Source organism: Lepidochelys kempii, chromosome 28, assembly GCF_965140285.1.
Source record: "Lepidochelys kempii isolate rLepKem1 chromosome 28, rLepKem1.hap1, whole genome shotgun sequence".
Taxonomy (NCBI): domain Eukaryota; kingdom Metazoa; phylum Chordata; order Testudines; family Cheloniidae; genus Lepidochelys; species Lepidochelys kempii.
In genome coordinates, this window is record NC_136407.1 from 3,450,251 (window position 1) to 3,458,909 (window position 8,659).

At 47.4% G+C, this 8,659-nt stretch overlaps 1 pseudogene across 1 annotated transcript; it reads right to left on the reverse strand.

Annotated features, from left to right (window-relative positions):
* Window positions 1-671: 671 nt before the first annotated feature.
* LOC140904147 (uncharacterized) lies at window positions 672-8,357 on the reverse strand (annotated as a pseudogene). The gene is made up of 3 exons (XR_013635094.1): window positions 8,333-8,357; window positions 5,301-5,414; window positions 672-4,957 (listed from the first exon to the last, which is right to left on the reverse strand). The product of XR_013635094.1 is annotated as an uncharacterized LOC140904147 (transcript).
* Window positions 8,358-8,659: the final 302 nt, after the last annotated feature.

Here is an 8,659-nt window from a genome sequence, read left to right on the forward strand (position 1 = left end):
CTGACCGGAGCCACCAGGGTTTGTTTTTTAACCAACCGTTCCGGTGAAAAACCGAGGGCCTGGGAACCCTAACTCTGGGTTGCACAGCAGCAGCTGCCTGCGAGAGAGCCCGGCTGGGGAGGGAGCAGTGGCAGCCCGCCCCCTCCGCTCCCTGACCAGGCCGGATGCTGGGGACAGAGGCCAAGCAAGCCGGAGCCATCCCAGCACATTTCTGGCTTGCTTGGCCCCTTTCACCTCCATTTATAACCTTTCAAACCAGACCCACAACCTCACCTCAGCCTGATTGCAAGCCAGACCGGTGTGGCAGCTGGGTCTGGCCATGATAGTGACAGCAGAGAAATCCACCAACCACCACCTGTTTAGAGATACCCCGCCCTTCCAGCAATCTCTCATCAGGGAGACGCACTGCCCCGGCCCCCCTCCCTTGCCCCCACTCCATGCTCCCGAAAGGCTGCGCAGGGGAGCTCATTTCCCCTTGCGATGCTCTGACCCCCTAGGATGCAGCCAGAGCTGAGATGGGTGCCCCCCACTCCCCCAGCTGCTCCCATATGAGAACCAAAGGGTTAATGTAGAGGGAGCTGATAAGGCTCCGTGGTCCATCAGCTGATCTCCACCCAGATACTCCATGATTCTCGCCCATGGAGCTTATTGAAAGACATGACTCAAAAATATCCCTTTTATACATTTAATTAAAATGAAGAAACAAATAAAATGAAGAACACAGGTCACTAACCCTAAACTATTAACACCACCCAGCTAGCTCTCGAGTGTACAACACAGTGATCATGTTCAGGTCAGATCAGAAAATCTGTCAGTAAATAACGATCTTGCTTTGGACTCAAGTCATCACTTTAGCCAAATTATCACAACAATACAGCAGAAAATGAACCTTTGTTAAATCCTGAAACAGGACCCGAGGAGGCAGCTGTCCATTTAGTTATTAATCCCAATCACAGAACTTCACCCAGGCCGTGCGATCCACACTCAGCTGCTTGAATATTTCAGTTCTAACACCAAATTATTGTTCACATTTAAGCCACAACTTCAGAGCTTCCACCTTAGATCTCACCAGTATGTGGCTAACCTTCTCCCAGTGGCTTCTATAGATAAAAACCTTAAGATGGACACAGACCTTAATACACAGAATTTTAACAGTATGTATCCGACATCTTAGGTTCTTTGACCACTTTCACAGAACGAGGAGCATGACATTGTAGGGCAGCATTTTAGGATTATTTAGGTTTGGGAATTATAATAATAATAATTATAATAATTATAATAATTTGGGAATTATTCTTTTTAGCTTCTTTCCTGCATGGATGCGACAGGTTTCATACACACCTGCACGCACTGACCCCACTGTACCACCAGAGTAGAACAGGAAGGATGGAATGGCTCCCAGTTGATAAAAACTAGAACAAGTAACAATCAGATATTGAAACTGACAAATGAATCCAACTCTGCAGCTCTTTGGACTTCCACGGAATAGGATCTAGAGCTGCAGTCAAGGAACCAGGCGATGGGGTCGCCGGCTCAATACTCCTCATTCGCAAGTGCTCTCAGGTAAGAGGAGACAGGTCAAGGCTGGCACAGCCTGGTGTTGATGTTACAACTTCCTTCTCCAGACGGGATCAGTCTGGGAATCCTGGAATGTCTTTCTTAGACAGGTTCCTGGTGCAAAAGGGCTTCCACCTTTACCTTGGTCTTCATGGTTGACAATTCCAGATCACCCCACATTGCGGTCACTCCCCTGAAGTCACCAGGCAAATCAGGTGTGAATTATGCATTGGTACAGACAATGTGGCCTGATCCATTTCAGGTGAGGCTGACTTCAGGCTATCGTCAGTTTGGAAAAGTCCCATTAAACACACAATTTTGTTAAAATATTGGTTGCTGTGAACCACATGCACTGTGGAGTTCTTGCCAAATCCTTGGCCTTCGTCGGGGTACATTAACACTCTTGTGGAATAGAATCCTTTACAAAACCACTCAAATACTGAGCAGTGTTCGTGAGGAATGACTTCCCCAAACATGGCCAATTTATTTCTTTAATCCGGTGGCACAGGTCTAAGTTAGGGACTTGAAACACTCCAGCATCAGAATCCCCATAAGTCACCAAAGGAGGGGAACTTATTAAAAATAGATATTCTGCAGCTATCCCACATACAACACTGATTTCATTTCAATGCACATTTGCAGCATCTACCAAGGGCAAGTTCATCAAAAATGCCATTTCTGGTTTCTCCACATCAACACAGACAAGGACAGCATTTCCTAAACCATAGGCCACACGCACCCAGTTACTTCAGTTAGTTGCACAATCTGGGGCGTGCTGTTCTTCACCATTTCAGAGTGGAGACCTAAACCCACTACTGTTTCCTTGGTAGCATACCCGATGGCTCAGAGCATCCTCTCCTGGTGAGTGAACTGCACTTGAGCTTCTTCCATGTCCTCATGCAGCGGTGCGGGAAAGACAAAAATAAAATAAGAAAGCACTATTTTAGCAAACAGTCATTTCTCCCAAAGTCCCAGATAAATCTGAGCTACATCCTGGACAACTAAATTAATATTAAATTATGTGATCAAATGGCCTTCAGGAGAGAGAGAAATCCCAGGACAAAGAGCGGTGTAAGTCACTTTCTTTTTCATACAAAATGAAATTCCAGAGCAGGTTACATCTGATGACTCAAAAATCAGGAGAACAGATTCCCCTGTCGCCTTCTCCTCTGATCCATTCACACCTGCTTCACTCAACAGCCCTTCATTATTATGGAGTTGTGTTATTTAGAAAAAAAAAAGCTTCATCGTAATAAGGAAAAACTGCCGACCTTCTCATCTTCAAACAGTCTCAGCTCAGCAGGGAAAAGCCCAGAAGTGGCTTTGTCAATAGACAGAAACTGGGATTTAAATGGGGAATGATCACACTGTGTTTGGGATCCATTGGAATTTCTGATCCAGGTCTGCAACACTTTCATCTCCAGCCCTAACGAGTCGGATTTAGGATCAATTTGCTATGAAGTGCAGAGACTCTTTGGGAGGTGTAGGGGTAGAATATAGGTGGATAAGCTCCATTGTGGCTCAGATGGACGCCAGCGCTGCTGGAGTGAGCGGGCCTAGTGATGGTGATGGGGAAGGAGGGAATCCCGCTGACTCACCCCATTTCCTGCCAGTGTTGCAAAGACTGAAATGATACATTTGTCCCATTCTGCTCCTCCTCTTTGTTATATTGAAATAAATTTTCAATAAGGGAAATGGTAAAAAGAAAAAAACTGCTGCCCAGCACAACCTGGACCAGCGTGAGAACAACTGGGAATGAAACAATCTGTCACCAGAGGGGGAACTTGGTGACTCTAACACTCGCTCTGCTACAGCGGGGCCAGTATAAAGGTGCTGCTCAGGGCCTGTCTAGACTATGAAATTGGCGTCGATTAGGACAGGTCAAAGGGGAAGGTGCGAGCTAACCCCAGCCTGGGCTTTGTCAGCACGGCACATACAGCGGGGTGTTGGCACTGGGATCGCCACCTCCAGCAGGCCGAGCCCATGGAAAATCCTAGCGGAGACAAAGCCCAGGTTGATTTTCGCTCAGTGTAGCTACTTGAGGTCACCCCTATTTCCCCCACCTGGGGCTGACGGACACTCCTGGCAGGATGGACACACTCCCATGATGACTCTCAGGAGAAGGGAGTTGGTAGAAAGGACCACGGGATTCACCCCAGAGAAGGGCGACCTGCAAAACAAAAAGCAGGCAACTCACCTGGGGGAACTGAGAGAACAGGGTGACGCAAATGGTGCAAACAGCCCTAAAAAGTCGCTATGTGGGAATTAGCAAATGTCTTTAAAAAAATCTTTTCTCTGCCTACACAAAGTTTTATGGTGTGTCTCTAGCCTGTGAAATCGCTGATGTCTATTAAGGTGTGAGCTCCAGATGAAACTTTTCCTGCATTCACAGGCTGCTCTCGTGAGTCGATCCTTTGATGATTGATGAGACTGTTCCCCGCACTCAAGGCATTCATAGGGGCGCTCTCCTGTGTGGATTCTCTGATGTATATTAAGGTTTGATTTGAAAGTGAAACTTTTCCCGCACTCACATTTATATGGTCTCTCTCCTGTGTGGATCCTCTGATGTCGAATAAGGGATGAGCTCCGAGTGAAACTTTTCCCGCACTCACAGCACTCATAGGGTCTCTCCCTTGTGTGGCTTGTCTGATCTGTAATAAGGCTTGATTTCTCACTGAACTGTTTCCCATACTCAGAGCACTCATAGGGTCTCTCTCCTGTGTGGATCTTCTCATGTTTAAATAGGGCTGAGCTCTGAGCGAATGTTTGCCTGCACTCACAGCACGTATGGGGCGCTCCCCTGTGAGCATTTTCTGGTGATTAATAAGGACTGAGCTCAGAGTGAACTTTTTTGCACACTCACAGCATTCCTAAGGGCTCTCTCCTGTGTGCATTCTCTGATGTCTAGTAAGGGTTGAACTCCGAGTGAAGCTTTTCCCGCACTCACAGCACTCATAGGGTCTGTCTCTTGTGTGGCTTGTCTGATGTGTAATAAGGTTTGATTTCTCACTGAACTGTTTCCCGCACTCACAGCATTGGTAGGGGTGCTCTCCCGTGTGGATCCGCTGATGTCTAACGAGGGTGGAGTTCAGAGTGAAGTGTTTCCCACACTCAGGGCATGTGTTTTTTCTCTCTCCTGTAGGTATTCCCTGCTGGGCTGTGATTTCCTTGGAATCCTGGTGAGTCCCCTGACAACTAATGGATTTACCCACTTTCTCCTTGGGCTGGTTTCCCTGCTGCCTGTCTGGCCTGTTGTGGCTCTCACAGGCTTTCCCCTTCGCAGGACGCCTGGACACATTCCCTTTGGATCCTTGGGGTAATCCCCTGTGCGCTTCCACTTGCTCAGCATCTTCCTGCTCAGGATTCAGCTCCTCGTTCTCACTCACCTGCCCAGGACCTCCTTGGAGAGAGAGAGGAAAGTCAGAAACAGGGGTGGAAAAGGGGAAATCAAACCATAATTAGAGCTGGAGAGACAGAAAAAATCTAGTAGCTGAATTCTCCAAAACTCTTCTCCTTTGAGGAGAGAGGAGGGGAACAATTCTGCCTCCACATCCCATCAGGGAGGGAGCTGCTGCTGGGTGTCAGTCAGGATGGGTAGGAAGCCATGAGCGATAGCTGCCCATAGGGTACAAGGCCTCCTGGGGATACTCCTGAACTCCGAGAGCTCCCAAGGCCTTTTTAGGATGTCCCAGGTATTTCCTTCAGCCACAGAGTGTATTTGAATTGGTTTAAGGATCCCTCACCTGCGCAGGCACCTCTCGGGATCTCTCCTTCCTCAAAGCCCTGGAGATCCAGCACCCACGGCTCCTCCCCTCGTTCCAGCTGGGAGATCACGTCAGGTTTGGAAATGGGAAACCCTGCTCAGGGGATAGAAAAGAAGGGAGATCAGGGGAGTTCATGGGACATTTGTCACAAAGAAGAGTCTATTGGTTTTAAGCCAGCCCATTGTAAAGCAGTAAAATGCTTGGGAAAGCTCCCCAGGTGCTCCAAGGTGCAGGACACTCTGCATAGGAGGGATTTATCTATCCCCATCTCTGCTGGGAACACACAAAGCCAGACACTCCTCAGCAAAGGGGCTCCTAAAACACAGAGACAGTAACACCATGTTCCAGGAAGTAAAGACTCCAGCCAGAGGGGAAGTCACCTTAGACCTGCTTCTTAATCACCAGAGAGAAACCCAGAGACAATGGGAGAGGTGTAGGAAAGCCGGGACTGGTGAGCACGGACTGGAGGGATTCAGCGCAGTCAGGAAAAGGAGGGACTGGGGGTGTCACTGAATGTCGTATCCCAGGGCTTGTCTACACCTGAGACCCTGCGACTGTCCTGATGTGGTGCATCAGTGTAGACACTCGCTACAGCAACAAGAAAGGTTCTCCCATCAGCGTAGGTCATCCACCTCCGTGAGAGGCAGCAGCTAGCTCGATGGAAGCATTATTTTCTGTTTAAAGACCAACTATTCTAACTACCCTAAATTCCACATGTGTATTCGGATTGTCTTGTAATTTGCTGGGCAAATTTTTCATGGGCAGGGAAGGCTTAGTGGTCCAAATATGGGGCGATTTGTTAAAGACGTTCCTAAGACATAGCCCTCCCCCCCATGGTATGCAGCTTTTTACAAAATCATCTTGCTCTTGAAACTTTTTTTGCACACAGCTGGGGCTGAAATTATGGTTCTCCTTGTCCCCCGACGGATCTCGGTCACTTGGCATTTATCTCAGTTAGTACATAGCACCCACTGCCTCTTTGGGAAACCAGGATTGAAAAAGTCAATACCTGTAGGATTTGGAGTTTCAGAGCAGCACAAGCCAAACTGGTGAGTCGATGACATGGAAATACACACCTGCAGCAAGACTAAGTTCCTGTTAACTGCTCGAGGGTTTCCTGCAATCTGCTGTGACAGTGAAGTGTTGGCTCAAGGGGATGTGCTGTGGTCATTGAACCTGAATTCATCATCACATCATGTTCCCATTATGCCTCTTGCGTTTAGGGCAGTGACGAAGCTCCTCCACTCCTGTCTGTTTGTGGCACGTCTTTCAATGGTTCCCCAGCTGTGCCCCAGGTTTCTCAGCTCAGCTTCCACAGCTCATCACCATGTTGTTTTCAGGTGGTCGCGTTTTCGCTTGCCTTCAGGTGTCCATCTTAGTGCTATTCTGGTGATAGAATCAGTTTCCATCTGAAGCACATGACCAATCCATCTCCAGCATCTCCCGGCAATGATGGGGCTCAGATCCTCTTGGCTGAGTTGTTTTTCCTTGTATATGGTGTTGGGTATGTGATAGGAGAGCGAGAGAATCTGCGAAGTCCAAGTCTTCAAGGCATGAGAAGGGTGTCCAGTTAATGCCTCTTGGAACGTCTTCTGTTGTACGCCGCATTACCCAGGCAATGCTGAAGAGGATTGCAGACATGACACACCCCTGATGTACTCCTGTTCTGACTTCAAAACTGAGCTCACTGTGATCAACACTGCATGTGAAGTTGGAATAGATGCTTTTGATAATGTTGATTATACAATATGTTCCATAGGCCGGTCCTGTGAATGCTATCAACAGCCTTCTCAAAGTCTAAGAAGTTTATGTAGAGTTGCCATTGCCATTCTAAGCATTGTTCTATTATGTTTCGTTGAGTGAAGATCTGGTCTGTGCATGCACGCCCTTTCCAAAAACCGGCTTGCTCTTTTCTGAGAACGCTATCAACTGCCTCTGATATAAGCTGGACTATGATCTTACCCAATACCTTGCTTGGCACAGATAAACGTGTGATACCATGCCATTTTTTAAGGATTTGATGGCTTGAATGATCTCTTGCTTTGTTGGGGTGTCTGTGTTGATATCAAGATCTTCTTCTGCCTCCTGGATGTTTGCTTCCTCTATAGGTGGATCCCTGTCCAGCAATTCTTTGAAATGCTCTGTCCAGTGCATTTCTTGTTCTTTTTCTGTTGTCAGTAGGTGGCCTTCTGTGTCCCTGATGAGAGTGTTTGTTGGTGTCTGCCGTTTACCACTGATAAGATTTTGTAGATGGTTCCTTGTTCACCATGAGCAGTTGCCTCCCTGGCTTGTGTTGCTAGATTATCAATATAATATCAATTGTCTGTTCTCACAAGGTGTTTGATCTCTTGGTGTGCCTTGCTATACTGCTCGTGGTATTTGTCCTTTAGCTTCTGGGATTTTATGTCTAAAACTTTTTTCTTCAGGGATCATCTGGTTTCTATGGTGTTCCATGTGCTGGGTATAATCCACTCCTTTCTTCTCTTCTGCCTCTGGCTTAGACAGGCTTCACTGTTCTTTTCATAGATTGTAGTTACTTTGTCCCACTTCTTGTTGATCTCCTCATCTGCCTTCTCCTCCTCTTCATCAGTGTCTGCAAGTATCTGAAACCTGTTCTTTCACTGCAGAGCGAAGGCTTTCTGTACTTCAGGGAACTTTAGCTTGTCAAGGGCATAATGGCTATGTCCCTTTTTCGGTGGCCCCACACTTCTCAGTTTTAGCTTGATGGAGGCTATCACTAAGGTGGTGGTCGCTGCCAACATCTGCTCCCCTTCTCACTTTCACATCTGTCAGTGAGTGTTGCCATTTGCCATCGATCATCATATGGTCAATCTGGTTCTTATCTCTGCCATTTGGAGAGCACCATGTCAACTTGTGAATTTCACGATGTTGAAATAGGGTTCTGCCGATGACCAGATCCTTCACATTGCAGAAGTCAACAAGTCTCTCTCCATTTTCATTCATCGTGCCACACCCATGTCTTCCCATTCCTCTGGCACTGTTCTCCTTACCGACCTTGGCATTCAGGTCTCCCATGACGATAGGTCGTGCCGTGGTGTCTCTAACTCCTCCTGTAGTGTAAGGTAGAGTTTGTCCTTTGCTTCTTCATCACAGTCATTTGTCGGAGCATAGCACTGAATCAGGGTGATGTTATTGTGTTTCCCCTTCAGTCTGGCTCTCACAATTCTGCTGCAGATGGATTTCCACTCAAGCAAGGACCGCTCCACTCCCTTCTTCAAAAGGATGGCAATGCTTTCATAGTGTTGTCCATCATCCCATCCAGAATACAGCAAAGTTTCTACTGAGGCTGTTGTTAATCTTCCTGATCCTGTCCATCT